This window comes from Papaver somniferum, unplaced genomic scaffold (genome assembly GCF_003573695.1).
Source record: "Papaver somniferum cultivar HN1 unplaced genomic scaffold, ASM357369v1 unplaced-scaffold_7, whole genome shotgun sequence".
Classification (NCBI taxonomy): domain Eukaryota; kingdom Viridiplantae; phylum Streptophyta; class Magnoliopsida; order Ranunculales; family Papaveraceae; genus Papaver; species Papaver somniferum.
In genome coordinates this window covers 953162-971509 of record NW_020649859.1, presented here as the reverse complement: position 1 = coordinate 971509, position 18348 = coordinate 953162, and the positions used below count along the sequence as shown (strand labels likewise).

Genomic DNA, 18348 nt, shown 5'->3' with positions numbered 1-18348 from the left:
TAGTCTCGCTCTTCTTCGCCTCGTGCTGCTCTTGTATGGAGAACCTCGTGGTCTATCACCTCTGGGTAGTAGTATAGATCGTCCGAGTCTTCCGTCACGATGCATATCTCCCCACATCTTGTTTTTATCCTTCATTAAATGCGGTCCAGCTTTTCAGTCTTGACAGTCTGAGAAGATTAGACCTTTACTTACACGCGTCATTCATGTGATGCTCGTGCAGTTGCCTTGACTGAGACGATTTCTCCTTTTTAGAGGATGATTCGATGCTCCTATCTTATCATGTTATCATGTAACCACCCCTTGAGATGTTGACACGTGGCCGTCGGGTATTTTACCCACATTTTGCTCATTTTCTTTGCAACTTGCCGAGGGCATGATGGGAAGAAAACTATGTATATGTCCCACTTTTCTTGGCACGTGTATATTTGTTGGATAGCTCAAAGATTCCTATCGGTTTTCTTAGATTCTACGGGGGCAGGATATCTTTCCTTTTGTACTCTTCCTCCAGGATTCTTACCGTCTAGTTTGTCGTGCCTTTGACCTTCTTGGGTTCAAAGAACCGTTGGTTTTTCAGGGATCTCCTCCTCTATTTAAGAAGATTTCTTTTGTGATTTGGAGTTTCGGATTTTGACTCTTCGAGGGAATTTTGGGTTTGAAGTGATGGCGGCAACAAATTCGGTACCACCAATTGATGAAGAGAGTATGTGGGATTTAGACCAGACACTTGATCAACCCAAGGAAGAAGAAGCCGGAAGGCTCAAGAATGCGTACACAGAAAAGGTCTAGTTTCACCCCCGTAACTTCTCTTTGTTGTAATGTAGATTTTATTGATCATTTATGGACACTTTATACATACAATTACACCAAATTTTGATTGATGTTATAGGGATTTCGTTTGTTGATCAATAGATTAGGATGCAGATTGCAGACTAGTTGTGGACTGAGAATTTTATTTATTTTTATGTTTGTGCAGAAATTTTCATCACTAGCAGGACTAGCATTTCAGAGTCTTGGAGAGTCTTGGAGTGGTATGTAACTACGGAAAATCCATAGTCACACCCAAACCTTCATTTGTATACCAAATCCTAAAATCTAAACATCTATTCACAATCTAAATGAAATATGAATACTAAGTATGCTAGAAATGTAAATGAGACACATGATTTTTACATGGTTCGGTCCATAAGGGATCTACATCCATGGTTCTTCATTATGATTAATTGATTTATAAGGTGAGACTCCATTAATAAGTTTTTTGAGCTCTCCTAGATCTAGTTTTTTGGGGAAGAAGACGAAGTTTGACCAAATAAAATCTGATCATTTTCTCTCTCTTAGATATTTCTTAAGTATTAGAGAGTAGAAATGAAATTAACAAAAATGTCCTTTATATATAAATTAAAGAAACTAAGCTAAGATACTATGTACCTAGTTATAGAGATGCTAAGTTACTTCTTCCTCCATACGGCGCCACGCGTCGAAGGTGGTTTTGTGTATCCACATTTTGCCCTTTTTTTCCTTGAGTATTGCTTGAAGAGCGATCCTTAAGGAAAAATCTGTTTTGGTGTAGTTGTTGGAGCGAGACCTGTGGTGCTTGAGTGGATGACTTTGACCTTTGTTGACGAAGGAATGAGCGAAAGAATAACATCTTGAAAAGTATATACTTGCCTCTTATTCTTTCGCGAAGTTCCGAAGCCTTGCTGGGTGAAGTATACATTATTTAAAGTATAAGAAATACGAAGTATGAAGTATGCAAAATATAAGAAGTACGAAGTATAAGAAATATACATTATTCCTTAAAATGTACGAAGTATGAAGTATGCAAAATATAAGAAGTACAAAGTATAAGAAGTACGAAGTATAAGAAATACGAAGTATGAAGTATGCGAAGTATCCTTTAAGAAGTACAAGTATGAAATATGTGAAGTATCCTTTAAGAAGTATAAGAAGTATATACTTGCCTTTTCCCTTGTTGTAGTTGATTGACTTACATCTTTATGAAGTACGAAGTATCCATACGAAGTATGAGAAGTATTTCTTATTAATTAGCTTAAAGAAGTATTTGTGTCGATAAATATAATCTTCAAGAAGTATGAATAATAACTCCAAAGTACGCGAAGTAACCATTCTTGATCATTTTCCCTTGTTCTTTTGTGAAATATATACGCGAAGTAAGAAGAATCATTCCTTAAAGTAGACGAAGTATGTAGTGTGCGAGATGAGTATATATAATGAATGAATGTGATGAAAATACTTATGCAATGCTTATACGATGAAACATAAATAATATTCTTACCTATAGTTGATAAAATGAAATGTATGGATGATGTGTATGTTACTTAACTCATTAAGTCTTGAAGGAGTTGATCTCGCTTCGTGTTGTTTTGATTCCTCCTCGCATGGTTTTGGTTTTTCGCTCACCCATCTATCTTCGCTCGCTCGCTCATGGCCTTTTGTATGCTCCCTTTCTTTGCCTCATCGATTTCGCCTTTGCTCCAAGTTCGCCCCATGTATGTCTCCGTTGAACTTTAGCTCGTGCATTGCCTCGCTTTATTGCCTCGGAGCTTATTCCTACATTGTTAGCATGTGTAGCATAGCAATAGTATAATCATAGCGATATAAATATTTATTCAAGTTATAATAACATGATATATTGCCTCTTTCTTCATGCCTCGTTGATATCTTTATGCCTTCTTTTTTTCTTCTTTCGTAATCTTTTCTTCTTTTGTTCGATGATTTCTTCACTTCATTTTCTTTCTTTCTTTTCTTTTGCTCTTTCTTTCTTTTTGCCTCTTATACATATTTTGGGTGTTGAAAATTGTTACGGGTAGGGTCTTTGCTCGAATCTTCTACTCGTATGTGGCCTTACGGGGTTCTTAATTGTGCCTCCCAAGTAAGGTTCTTACCTTGCCCCACCCTCTCATTAAGGGTCTTTATTCGAAGAAGTATCAGGCGCTCATTATTCTTGCGAACAACAATCCATCAACCTCACCTTAACATTCTTTACTGAGGTCTTACTTTGCGACAATACCACAGGCCTAATTATTCCCATGAATAAAAGCCCCGAAGTGTTGCCGACTATTATGTCACCAGCTCCCTAATCTGGATTGTGACGTCCCTTCCCACTGTAATGCCCCTTCAAGGAAGCTACATCTGACATGCATACCTAGCTCTTCCCATCCGGTTATTTCGACATTCAGCTTTTTTCGTGACTTCTTATCCCTTTCGCCGATATGGCTATTGGTTACGAAGTCACACCCTAGGTGGGGTTCTTTGGGACCGAGTGTTTCCGCAGCCAAGACTTGCCAAAAGGACATGGTCGATAACGCTCCAGACGTCCCAGGAACCCGCAGCTCAACCGAATACGTCGGTGCCCTTGGTCATACTCCACACCCCTTACCGAAGGCCATCACATTAAGTGGGACCCTCGGCAGATAGGACTTACCCCTAGCTATTTGTCCAGGAGTTTTTCACTACACACATTTTAGACTCGGGTGCATGTTGTAGATTCTCAGCCTTCCTAGCGAAGATTTTGCCTCCTAATCTGAGGTTTTTCCTTTGCTCTTTTCTTCTTTTTGAGGAGTATTTCTTATAGAGACAATATATCATGCTATACTTCATGTATGAAAAGTTTATAGTTTTAATGGTACTTAGCTCGTTGTGACGGAGGGTTGATGTTGGCATGCGAGATAAAATCGTTGTTGTGGAGTTGCATGGGTTGGTTGTTCCACCTCATCATTCTTGCTGGCCCTTGTCATTGACTTCTATTGGGGGGAGTTATTGCTGATGGTTTATAACTTCATTTTCTCCTTCTTTCGTGTTCTGGTCGTGGTCATGGCTTCTCACTGCTTTCATCTTTTCATCACTGGTTCCATTGGGTTTGTCTCTTCGCTGGCATTTCAGCTGGTTGCTCCGATATCCTTCATTGTTGTCCCGTTCCACCTTTCGCTTGTAAGCTATCTTTCTTGAGACGATTATATGTACCTGGAACCATACCTCAAGTGAACAATTGATCGTCAAAGCTATTACTTCAAGTCATTGTTGTATACAAGGAAATCTAGATATAATTCTAACTATTATAATTTAAGAGATGAGAGTTAAGGATATTCCCTTTTAATGTGTTGTCTTGTCTGCGGTACTTGGAACTAATTGATTCGATGAAGAACTAAGCTTTTGATGACGACCCGAATTCGAACTGATCATAGGCCAGAGTGTATAACTATTGCGAGATGGATGAACTGACGAAGTTTGTATATCTGGGTTTGATTGACGAAGTAGCAAGTTGACGAGCTGGATATGTCATATTATGTCTTGCCGAACTCAACTCGTGGGACTGGAAGGCTCGTGAAGATGTTGTACCAACGAAGTTAACTTCGCTGTTATTCTTTTCTTCGTTGATGGATCTGGTATGTGACGACCACTTTACTCTTTCCTTCGCTGGTTACTCCTTCTCGGAGAACTGATCTTAGTTCTGCTTAGTGATTTTCTTCTTCAGATAAAATTTGACGAAGTAATGTTAGTTTTTGCATCTTTTCTTCGCTACTGGTAACTATGTGTTCATGCCCTTCCTTTGTTGCTTCTCAACGAGTTCCATGATCCGTTTTCGACCAACTCCTTCTTATCTCTGTAAAGATTTATGTGGACATCTCTCTGAAGTTTACTCCTTCGCCGACAACTCAAGTTTGTTCTTTCGACATCGTTTGTGTACCTGTGACTTAGAATTCAAGTATTTAAACAATTAAATGGGATCTCAACAAGCTATAGATGACAATATACATGTTCAGATCTTCTTAAATGATAATTTTTTAATGATTAGAGAAGTAGAGGGAAGTAGAGTAAGAATACTTCCCTTTTTAGTAGTATTATTGGCAGTGGGTGGTGTGTTCAGTTGCGAAATGGATTGACGAGATGAGTCTGACGAACTGAGTTTGAGATGTTCTGCTCGCCGGGGCTGAACTGGTTGATGAAGTAACTGATTCCGTTTCTTCGTGGAGTAAGCATCTTTGCTAGCTGTGAATATGTCCTTGATCTCTACTGGTTGCGAAGTAAGCCTGCCTATGTCCCTTATTTCGTGGTTGCACTTCGCTGGATGTTTCTTCTTCGTGATCTGGTTTCTTCTCATGTTTGGAAGAAGTGGTACTTCGCCTTCCACTTTTGCTCGCTGGTTTTGCTCTCATATCTAACTGACGAAGTGACTTATTGCTGATCTTTGGGTAGCTGAACTGGCAAGCTGAGTCTGGGATGCTACGGTCTTTGCGAGTTAGTTGATGACGAAGTAACTACAAAGTGGAATTTTCTCCTACGTGTGGACGAGGTGCACTGATGAGATATGTCTGACAAGTTTATGACGAACTGGTTAGTCTTCGCAAGAGTTAATGACGAAGTAATCAGCTCTATTTGGCGAGGCAAGTTTATGCTGTTGACGAGATGGAGGAATGGTAGTGACGAGATATCATCTTCGTCATCTTCCGTGATAGTTGACGAATATAACTTGATTGTATTTCGTGTCTTGCAGTTAGTAATCCTCCTTGCTGTGGCCAACTGGTGCTGTTATGGTTTTCCATCTCGCTGAAGTTTCATCTCTGAATTCTGCTCGGCCCCTCTGCTGGTGATGTCCTCTTCGTGTACCTGTGGCTTGCAACTCAGATGAGCAGATGTTATAAAATATCGTAATCGCTTCATTAAGATGATAAACAGCTTATAGTAGTTCGTAGAATTGCTCGTATTTTATCGGTATGCTTCCCAAGAATGCCATACGGTACTCGTTAGGATAAGAGATGAGAGAATAAGAATGCTTCCCTTTTGGATGTGTTTACTGGCAGATGATTTGTTGTGTCCTGTTAAGCTTTGTGAATTTGTCTAACTCTTGTTTGTTTAAGTTGGTTGGCTCTGGATTTGAACTGGCCTTATATTCCCAGATTGATTGTTGACGAAGTGATACTTCGCTATCTTTTGCTCGTGTTTCTGGCAGTCTTCGCCGGAGTTTGGTGACGAAGTAGCTGCTACTACTGTATTTTCTCTTCTTCTCTTCGCCGGAGTATAACTGCAGATTTTCCACACGAGTTAATTTCTTCTTTGTAAAATATTCTCGCCGAAAATGTTGCCGAAATTCAACTTCTGTTTCTTCTTTGTTCGTCGAGAATGGTGCTCTTTCACGAGTGGTTCTTCTACTGCTGCCCTATTTATCATCTTTCTTCGTTTATAAAATCCTCGGCTGTAACTTGAAGCTAATTGACGAAGTAGTTCACTCTTTGAATGTTTTTGACGAAGCAGGTTCTGTTTGTATTAATTTTCCCCTCCTCTTTTGACGTCTGTAGTTTTTCCATGAAGTGGATTTCATCTCGCCTGTTGAATCTTAACCGAAGTAGCTCAAATGACAGGTCCTTTATTGTCTTCGAATCTCTACCGTTGCTGATCTTCTTCGTCCTTGACTCTTCGTGCAATAGACAACACTACTCGTCATTCATCGCCGCTAGCGCTTCTTCGTGAACTGCATTATCTGGTCTTTATTACTGTACTGTATAATAAGCAATAAAGGGGGAAATTAGATCTGCAATAATCAGCGTTTCCAAGGTCGGTTAAATTAGTTTGGGAAGCACAATCTGGTAAACACAAATCTAAACTGAAACTTGCTTTGTGTAAGTTTTCGAAATGGGATCTGATCCTTTTTGTAAACAACTAAAGCTTATGAGGAAGTTTTTCAAAATTTTCTTCTACAAATCTAAAGATCCGAAAGCAAACAGTAATAATAAGAGTAATGAGTTGAAAGGAGGATTTTGTTCTTGATCTCCTGTTGACGGAGATCTTTCTTTTATTGTGTTTTTGTTTGAACTAATGACTAGCACTAGCTAACTTCGCTGGATCTTGCTTGACCAAACTTCACGAGAATTCCTCGATCTTTTTTTTGAACCAATACGTTGCAGGTGGATAAATCCTTTACCAATCCCTGTATCTGGACTTCAAAATGTAACTACGGAAAATCCATAATCACATCCAAACTTTCATTTGCATACCAAATCCTAAATTAACCATTTATTCACAATCCAAATGAAATATGAATATTAAGTATGCTAAAAATGTAAATGAGACACATGATTTTTACATGGTTCGATCCATAATGGGATCTACATCCATGGTTCTTCACTATGATTAATTGATTTACAAGGTGAGACTTCATTAATAAGTTTTTGGAGCTCTCCTAAATCTAGTTTTTGGGGAAGAAGATGAAATTTGACCAAATAAAATCTGATCCTTTTCTTTCTCTTAGATATTTTCTTAAGTACTAGAAAGTAGAAATGAATTAACAAAAATGTCATTTACATATAAATTAAAGAAACTAAGCTAAGATATTATGTACCTAGTTCTAGAGATGTTAAGTTACTCCTTCCTCCATACGGCGCCACGCGTCGAAAGTGGTTTTTGATATCCACATGGTCTATGGAGACTTGGGCACGTCTCCTTTGTATGTCTTCTATATATATTTCCTGAAGGAATCAAGGATTCCGAGGATATTGTTGGAGCATTATCGTTGATTATATATTCTCTTACTCTTATTCCACTCATCAAGTATGTCTTGTAGTGTTGAGGGCGAACGACAATGGTCAAGGTAAATATTCATATATCGAAGTACAGACTGCATTTTATCTCTGTGGGTGTTTCTTTTGTGGAGAGAGTCTGAGTTGCGAGGGCCAAAGATTGTGTGTGTGAAAATATCTATCCAACTATGTTGCAGGTGGAACATTTGCTCTTTATTCACTACTGTGTCGACATGCAAATGTGAATACAATTCCAAACCAACACTCGACAGATGAGCAGTTAACAACATATACTCGTCATATATTCCGTGAGAAATCTTTTGCGGCTAAGACCAAGAGATGGTTGGAAGCGACAGCATTAAGGAAAAATTTACTGTTGATTCTTGTCATTGTTGGGACGTGCATGGTTATTGGAGACGGGGCCTTAACTCCAGCCATATCAGGTCTGATTCCCATTCTTGCTTTAACAATTTAATCATATTAGAAATCACATATTTTTGTGTTTGGTTTCATTCCCAGTTATAAGTCATAGTAGTAATACACTACTATAGAATTTATTCTTTCAGTTAGTTGTATGATACAATCTTTTCTGCCCAATTACTTAAATCAGGCGCATGACTTTTTCTACTGGAACCTGTTTCGGGATCTCTCTTTGACAACTCTAAAATAAATACTGTGTTCTCTAGTGTCCATGAAAACAGGAAAATACAAAAAGATTCATTATACTAAAATTGCTATTTTTTCAGTTCTTTCGGCTGTTGGAGGGATTAAGGAAGATCTCCCGAGCATGAGCAGCAGTACTTTTCTATCCTGATACCATACATGATTTTTATGATGAGCAATATTTTATTCCCTTTGATCTACTGTTTTCTTCATTTTGATAGACCGTTAATAGTCTTGTTTTCTTCTATGCAGATGTAGTGATAATTGTTTCGGCTGTCATATTAGCTGGTTTGTTCAGCATGCAGCATTATGGAACAGACAAAGTTGGATGGCTCTTTGCTCCAATCGTCCTCTCTGGTTTCTTTTAATTGGAGGCATTGGCGCTTTCAATATATGGAAATATGATAGCTCGGTTCTAAGAGCTTTCTCTCCAATCTATATTTATAGATATTTTAAACGAGGAGGTTGGAAAACCCTTGGGGGAATCATGCTTAGCATCACTGGTAAGCAATCTTAAATATTCTTCACATATTTGGATATTTATTACAGGCGAAAACCTGTAGATTTCTGATGGATCCATTTAATCCTTCCAGGGGCGGAAGCTCTATTGGCTGACCTAGCCAATTTTCCTGTATCGGCTGTTCAACTAGCTTTCGCGATGCTCGTGTTTCCTTGCCTTTTATTGGCGTATACAGGACAGGCTGCTTACATCATCGAAAATCAGGAGCATGTGTTTGATGCATTCTATCGTTCCATACCAGGTCTCTCCTGAACTCCTGGGTATGAAATTTTAAGCAATTACCTGCAGAAGATAAGTTCTTATCTGATTAACCTCTGATTGGTAATGTTCAGAAAGCATACACTGGCCAGTGTTTATTATCGCTACAGGAGCAGCTATTGTTGCTAGTCAGGCCACTATATCTGCAACTTTTTCAATAATCAAGCAGGCTCTTGCACTTGGTTGTTTCCCACGGGTGAAAGTTGTTCACACATCAAAGAAATTCCCTGGGAAGATATACATACCCGATATTAATTGGATTCTTATGCTTATGTACATTGCTGTTACCATAGGATTTAGAAACCAAAGTCAGATTGGAAATGCTTATGGTGAGTTTATATTTTTCCTTTTTCCCATGCATTTTCCCATCCATTCTCCTGCTTCTCGAGAAGCGTCCTTAATGTGGGAATTAGAGGTTTCATCGTTTAACATATGATTAATATTTTGTTTTGGCTACGAACAGGAACAACAGTTGTGACAGTTATGCTTGTAACGACATTTCTTATTATAGTTGCAGGAAAACCTACAACTACACACCAATAGATCTAGACCACAATTCAAGTAATCATAATGAATCTTTTATTAACTATCAAAGATTATAATTGGATATATTGATTTTACAATGATCTTACAATGACTTTACTTGCTTTCCAAATAAACTTTCTCTCTCCTAGTTTCTTGTCTAACACTCAATAAAAGATCTCTCTCCTTCTCGTGATGACTTCTTCCTTTATATATTGATTCCTCATGGTGGATGACAACTAAGAGATCCCCTATTTTCGGAATCACTATGCGGTACATTCGCTCATTTACAATCACTCACTCTCGCACAAACCATACCTCGCATAGAACATCACACTTTACTCGTGATTTTGCTGACATCATCCAATATGTCACTTCAATCTTGCCATGTGCGATAAACCTCGCTTACATCAGATAATCCTTACTTCGCATATTTATTGATGTGTGCGATATTCCACTCCTACATTTTGCCTCTTCTCATTTCGCTTGCATTGTGAAGTGAGCGATATGAGAAATTTCCATCCTATAATATCGCATGTGTATATCTTTTGTATTCTACATTGCCGACATTCCTCCGGAATTCCAGTTCATTTATTCACACGCGTCAATTCTTCTTCTTTTTACCGGCTCAAACCGTTTATAACCAGTCGTCTCTTTTACCTATTTATTGATTTCTTTCTAAGAAGAGTTTCTTTTCTTTTCTTCTTTCTCTTCATTGAAATTCCTCTTTCTTCCACTTTTTGTTTCATTCCTGCTGCTACTGTTCTTTTGCTTCTACCGCTGTTGTTCTTCTGCTATGTGCCATGGATAAAGATGCAAAGTTTGTTTTCCCTCTTTAAGATTTATCTTTTATTCTTCTGATAATCACGATTTGTTGCATTTTTCTGATGACTACAACCAAAGTGAAATGAATACTAAAAAACTACTAAAACACACAAGATTCAACTATGAACAAGATGTAAAGAGCATGAAATGTAAAGATTGACACAAGCATATAACGTGGTTCGGCCATGAAGACCTACGTCCACGGGAAAGAAGATGTTTTTTTATTGATTATAGGTCTTACCCTTGAAAGTGTTACAAATCTCTTTTAGATTTGTCACTTTCTCTCTATCTAGATCTCTCTCAGGAATTCTTTGTAGAAAGACCATCTAGGATTACATAAGTTGTCCATCTCCTTCTACATGGACTGGTATTTATAGGCAAAATAAACTCGTGGTGGTCTGATCGTCCGAGCTCGATGAGATGTCTTCCATCGTCCTGGATGCCTCGGACTGGCTCTATATTATCCCTCGTGCTGGCTAGTCTGGTTCTTCCTCCGAGTAGTCTCGCTCTTTCGCCTCGTGCTGCTCTTGTATGGAGAACCTCGTGGTCTATCACCTCTGGGTAGTAGTATAGATCGTCCGAGTCTTCCGTCACGATGCATATCTCCCCACATCTTGTTTTTATCCTTCATTAAATGCGGTCCAGCTTTTCAGTCTTGACAGTCTGAGAAGATTAGACCTTTACTTACACGCGTCATTCATGTGATGCTCGTGCAGTTGCCTTGACTGAGACGATTTCTCCTTTTTAGAGGATGATTCGATGCTCCTATCTTATCATGTTATCATGTAACCACCCCTTGAGATGTTGACACGTGGCCGTCGGGTATTTTACCCACACATTTTGCTCATTTTCTTTGCAACTTGCCGAGGGCATGATGGGAAGAAAACTATGTATATGTCCCACTTTTCTTGGCACGTGTATATTTGTTGGATAGCTCAAAGATTCCTATCGGTTTTCTTAGATTCTACGGGGGCAGGATATCTTTCCTTTTGTACTCTTCCTCCAGGATTCTTACCGTCTAGTTTGTCGTGCCTTTGACCTTCTTGGGTTCAAAGAAACCGTTGGTTTTTCAGGGATCTCCTCCTCTATTTAAGAAGATTTCTTTTGTGATTTGGAGTTTCGGATTTTGACTCTTCGAGGGAATTTTGGGTTTGAAGTGATGGCGGCAACAAATTCGGTACCACCAATTGATGAAGAGAGTATGTGGGATTTAGACCAGACACTTGATCAACCCAAGGAAGAAGAAGCCGGAAGGCTCAAGAATGCGTACACAGAAAAGGTCTAGTTTCACCCCCGTAACTTCTCTTTGTTGTAATGTAGATTTTATTGATCATTTATGGACACTTTATACATACAATTACACCAAATTTTGATTGATGTTATAGGGATTTCGTTTGTTGATCAATAGATTAGGATGCAGATTGCAGACTAGTTGTGGACTGAGAATTTTTTTATTTTTATGTTTGTGCAGAAATTTTCATCACTAGCAGGACTAGCATTTCAGAGTCTTGGAGAGTCTTGGAGTGGTATGTAACTACGGAAAATCCATAGTCACACCCAAACCTTCATTTGTATACCAAATCCTAAATCTAAACATCTATTCACAATCTAAATGAAATATGAATACTAAGTATGCTAGAAATGTAAATGAGACACATGATTTTTACATGGTTCGGTCCATAATGGGATCTACATCCATGGTTCTTCATTATGATTAATTGATTTATAAGGTGAGACTCCATTAATAAGTTTTTGAGCTCTCCTAGATCTAGTTTTTTGGGGGAAGACGAAGTTTGACCAAATAAAATCTGATCATTTTCTCTCTCTTAGATATTTTCTTAAGTATTAGAGAGTAGAAATGAAATTAACAAAAATGTCCTTTATATATAAATTAAAGAAACTAAGCTAAGATACTATGTACCTAGTTATAGAGATGCTAAGTTACTTCTTCCTCCATACGGCGCCACGCGTCGAAGGTGGTTTTGTGTATCCACATTTTGCCCTTTTTTTCCTTGAGTATTGCTTGAAGAGCGATCCTTAAGGAAAAATCTGTTTTGGTGTAGTTGTTGGAGCGAGACCTGTGGTGCTTGAGTGGATGACTTTGACCTTTGTTGACGAAGGAATGAGCGAAAGAATAACATCTTGAAAAGTATATACTTGCCTCTTATTCTTTCGCGAAGTTCCGAAGCCTTGCTGGGTGAAGTATACATTATTTAAAGTATAAGAAATACGAAGTATGAAGTATGCAAAATATAAGAAGTACGAAGTATAAGAAATATACATTATTCCTTAAAATGTACGAAGTATGAAGTATGCAAAATATAAGAAGTACAAAGTATAAGAAGTACGAAGTATAAGAAATACGAAGTATGAAGTATGCGAAGTATCCTTTAAGAAGTACAAAGTATGAAATATGTGAAGTATCCTTTAAGAAGTATAAGAAGTATATACTTGCCTTTTCCCTTGTTGTAGTTGATTGACTTACATCTTTATGAAGTACGAAGTATCCATACGAAGTATGAGAAGTATTTCTTATTAATTAGCTTAAAGAAGTATTTGTGTCGATAAATATAATCTTCAAGAAGTATGAATAATAACTCCAAAGTACGCGAAGTAACCATTCTTGATCATTTTCCCTTGTTCTTTTGTGAAATATATACGCGAAGTAAGAAGAATCATTCCTTAAAGTAGACGAAGTATGTAGTGTGCGAGATGAGTATATATAATGAATGAATGTGATGAAAATACTTATGCAATGCTTACGATGAATAAACATAAATAATATTCTTACCTATAGTTGATAAAATGAAATGTATGGATGATGTGTATGTTACTTAACTCATTAAGTCTTGAAGGAGTTGATCTCGCTTCGTGTTGTTTTGATTCCTCCTCGCATGGTTTTGGTTTTTCGCTCACCCATCTATCTTCGCTCGCTCATGGCCTTTTGTATGCTCCCTTTCTTTGCCTCATCGATTTCGCCTTTGCTCCAAGTTCGCCCCATGTATGTCTCCGTTGAACTTTAGCTCGTGCATTGCCTCGCTTTATTGCCTCGGAGCTTATTCCTACATTGTTAGCATGTGTAGCATAGCAATAGTATAATCATAGCGATATAAATATTTATTCAAGTTATAATAACATGATATATTGCCTCTTTCTTCATGCCTCGTTGATATCTTTATGCCTTCTTTTTTCTTCTTTTCGTAATCTTTTCTTCTTTTGTTCGATGATTTCTTCACTTCATTTTCTTTCTTTCTTTTCTTTTGCTCTTTCTTTCTTTTTGCCTCTTATACATATTTTGGGTGTTGAAAATTGTTACGGGTAGGGTCTTTGCTCGAATCTTCTACTCGTATGTGGCCTTACGGGGTTCTTAATTGTGCCTCCCAAGTAAGGTTCTTACCTTGCCCCACCCTCTCATTAAGGGTCTTTATTCGAAGAAGTATCAGGCGCTCATTATTCTTGCGAACAACAATCCATCAACCTCACCTTAACATTCTTTACTGAGGTCTTACTTTGCGACAATACCACAGGCCTAATTATTCCCATGAATAAAAGCCCCGAAGTGTTGCCGACTATTATGTCACCAGCTCCCTAATCTGGATTGTGACGTCCCTTCCCACTGTAATGCCCCTTCAAGGAAGCTACATCTGACATGCATACCTAGCTCTTCCCATCCGGTTATTTCGACATTCAGCTTTTTTCGTGACTTCTTATCCCTTTCGCCGATATGGCTATTGGTTACGAAGTCACACCCTAGGTGGGGTTCTTTGGGACCGAGTGTTTCCGCAGCCAAGACTTGCCAAAAGGACATGGTCGATAACGCTCCAGACGTCCCAGGAACCCGCAGCTCAACCGAATACGTCGGTGCCCTTGGTCATACTCCACACCCCTTACCGAAGGCCATCACATTAAGTGGGACCCTCGGCAGATAGGACTTACCCCTAGCTATTTGTCCAGGAGTTTTTCACTACACACATTTTAGACTCGGGTGCATGTTGTAGATTCTCAGCCTTCCTAGCGAAGATTTTGCCTCCTAATCTGAGGTTTTTCCTTTGCTCTTTTCTTCTTTTTGAGGAGTATTTCTTATAGAGACAATATATCATGCTATACTTCATGTATGAAAAGTTTATAGTTTTAATGGTACTTAGCTCGTTGTGACGGAGGGTTGATGTTGGCATGCGAGATAAAATCGTTGTTGTGGAGTTGCATGGGTTGGTTGTTCCACCTCATCATTCTTGCTGGCCCTTGTCATTGACTTCTATTGGGGGGAGTTATTGCTGATGGTTTATAACTTCATTTTCTCCTTCTTCGTGTTCTGGTCGTGGTCATGGCTTCTCACTGCTTTCATCTTTTCATCACTGGTTCCATTGGGTTTGTCTCTTCGCTGGCATTTCAGCTGGTTGCTCCGATATCCTTCATTGTTGTCCCGTTCCACCTTTCGCTTGTAAGCTATCTTTCTTGAGACGATTATATGTACCTGGAACCATACCTCAAGTGAACAATTGATCGTCAAAGCTATTACTTCAAGTCATTGTTGTATACAAGGAAATCTAGATATAATTCTAACTATTATAATTTAAGAGATGAGAGTTAAGGATATTCCCTTTTAATGTGTTGTCTTGTCTGCGGTACTTGGAACTAATTGATTCGATGAAGAACTAAGCTTTTGATGACGACCCGAATTCGAACTGATCATAGGCCAGAGTGTATAACTATTGCGAGATGGATGAACTGACGAAGTTTGTATATCTGGGTTTGATTGACGAAGTAGCAAGTTGACGAGCTGGATATGTCATATTATGTCTTGCCGAACTCAACTCGTGGGACTGGAAGGCTCGTGAAGATGTTGTACCAACGAAGTTAACTTCGCTGTTATTCTTTTCTTCGTTGATGGATCTGGTATGTGACGACCACTTTACTCTTTCCTTCGCTGGTTACTCCTTCTCGGAGAACTGATCTTAGTTCTGCTTAGTGATTTTCTTCTTCAGATAAAATTTGACGAAGTAATGTTAGTTTTTGCATCTTTTCTTCGCTACTGGTAACTATGTGTTCATGCCCTTCCTTTGTTGCTTCTCAACGAGTTCCATGATCCGTTTTCGACCAACTCCTTCTTATCTCTGTAAAGATTTATGTGGACATCTCTCTGAAGTTTACTCCTTCGCCGACAACTCAAGTTTGTTCTTTCGACATCGTTTGTGTACCTGTGACTTAGAATTCAAGTATTTAAACAATTAAATGGGATCTCAACAAGCTATAGATGACAATATACATGTTCAGATCTTCTTAAATGATAATTTTTTAATGATTAGAGAAGTAGAGGGAAGTAGAGTAAGAATACTTCCCTTTTTAGTAGTATTATTGGCAGTGGGTGGTGTGTTCAGTTGCGAAATGGATTGACGAGATGAGTCTGACGAACTGAGTTTGAGATGTTCTGCTCGCCGGGGCTGAACTGGTTGATGAACTGATTCCGTTTCTTCGTGGAGTAAGCATCTTTGCTAGCTGTGAATATGTCCTTGATCTCTACTGGTTGCGAAGTAAGCCTGCCTATGTCCCTTATTTCGTGGTTGCACTTCGCTGGATGTTTCTTCTTCGTGATCTGGTTTCTTCTCATGTTTGGAAGAAGTGGTACTTCGCCTTCCACTTTTGCTCGCTGGTTTTGCTCCATATCTAACTGACGAAGTGACTTATTGCTGATCTTTGGGTAGCTGAACTGGCAAGCTGAGTCTGGGATGCTACGGTCTTTGCGAGTTAGTTGATGACGAAGTAACTACAAAGTGGAATTTTCTCCTACGTGTGGACGAGGTGCACTGATGAGATATGTCTGACAAGTTTATGACGAACTGGTTAGTCTTCGCAAGAGTTAATGACGAAGTAATCAGCTCTATTTGGCGAGGCAAGTTTATGCTGTTGACGAGATGGAGGAATGGTAGTGACGAGATATCATCTTCGTCATCTTCCGTGATAGTTGACGAATATAACTTGATTGTATTTCGTGTCTTGCAGTTAGTAATCCTCCTTGCTGTGGCCAACTGGTGCTGTTATGGTTTTCCATCTCGCTGAAGTTTCATCTCTGAATTCTGCTCGGCCCCTCTGCTGGTGATGTCCTCTTCGTGTACCTGTGGCTTGCAACTCAGATGAGCAGATGTTATAAAATATCGTAATCGCTTCATTAAGATGATAAACAGCTTATAGTAGTTCGTAGAATTGCTCGTATTTTATCGGTATGCTTCCCAAGAATGCCATACGGTACTCGTTAGGATAAGAGATGAGAGAATAAGAATGCTTCCCTTTTGGATGTGTTTACTGGCAGATGATTTGTTGTGTCCTGTTAAGCTTTGTGAATTTGTCTAACTCTTGTTTGTTTAAGTTGGTTGGCTGCTGGATTTGAACTGGCCTTATATTCCCAGATTGATTGTTGACGAAGTGATACTTCGCTATCTTTTGCTCGTGTTTCTGGCAGTCTTCGCCGGAGTTTGGTGACGAAGTAGCTGCTACTACTGTATTTTCTCTTCTTCTCTTCGCCGGAGTATAACTGCAGATTTTCCACACGAGTTAATTTCTTCTTTGTAAAATATTCTCGCCGAAAATGTTGCCGAAATTCAACTTCTGTTTCTTCTTTGTTCGTCGAGAATGGTGCTCTTTCACGAGTGGTTCTTCTACTGCTGCCCTATTTATCATCTTTCTTCGTTTATAAAATCCTCGGCTGTAACTTGAAGCTAATTGACGAAGTAGTTCACTCTTTGAATGTTTTTGACGAAGCAGGTTCTGTTTGTATTAATTTTCCCCTCCTCTTTTGACGTCTGTAGTTTTTCCATGAAGTGGATTTCATCTCGCCTGTTGAATCTTAACCGAAGTAGCTCAAATGACAGGTCCTTTATTGTCTTCGAATCTCTACCGTTGCTGATCTTCTTCGTCCTTGACTCTTCGTGCAATAGACAACACTACTCGTCATTCATCGCCGCTAGCGCTTCTTCGTGAACTGCATTATCTGGTCTTTATTACTGTACTGTATAATAAGCAAAAAGGGGGAAATTAGATCTGCAATAATCAGCGTTTCCAAGGTCGGTTAAATTAGTTTGGGAAGCACAATCTGGTAAACACAAATCTAAACTGAAACTTGCTTTGTGTAAGTTTTCGAAATGGGATCTGATCCTTTTTGTAAACAACTAAAGCTTATGAGGAAGTTTTTCAAAATTTTCTTCTACAAATCTAAAGATCCGAAAGCAAACAGTAATAATAAGAGTAATGAGTTGAAAGGAGGATTTTGTTCTTGATCTCCTGTTGACGGAGATCTTTCTTTTATTGTGTTTTTGTTTGAACTAATGACTAGCACTAGCTAACTTCGCTGGATCTTGCTTGACCAAACTTCACGAGAATTCCTCGATCTTTTTTTGAACCAATACGTTGCAGGTGGATAAATCCTTTACCAATCCCTGTATCTGGACTTCAAAATGTAACTACGGAAAATCCATAATCACATCCAAACTTTCATTTGCATACCAAATCCTAAATTAACCATTTATTCACAATCCAAATGAAATATGAATATTAAGTATGCTAAAAATGTAAATGAGACACATGATTTTTACATGGTTCGATCCATAATGGGATCTACATCCATGGTTCTTCACTATGATTAATTGATTTACAAGGTGAGACTTCATTAATAAGTTTTTGGAGCTCTCCTAAATCTAGTTTTTGGGGAAGAAGATGAAATTTGACCAAATAAAATCTGATCCTTTTCTTTCTCTTAGATATTTTCTTAAGTACTAGAAAGTAGAAATGAATTAACAAAAATGTCATTTACATATAAATTAAAGAAACTAAGCTAAGATATTATGTACCTAGTTCTAGAGATGTTAAGTTACTCCTTCCTCCATACGGCGCACGCGTCGAAAGTGGTTTTTTGATATCCACATGGTCTATGGAGACTTGGGCACGTCTCCTTTGTATGTCTTCTATAATATATTTCCTGAAGGAATCAAGGATTCCGAGGATATTGTTGGAGCATTATCGTTGATTATATATCTC

At 38.6% G+C, this 18348-nt stretch overlaps 1 pseudogene; it reads left to right on the top strand.

Annotated features, from left to right (window-relative positions):
- The first annotated feature begins 702 nt into the window (after positions 1 to 702).
- LOC113343930 overlaps positions 703 to 18348 on the top strand; it is a 39718-nt pseudogene continuing 22072 nt past the window's right edge.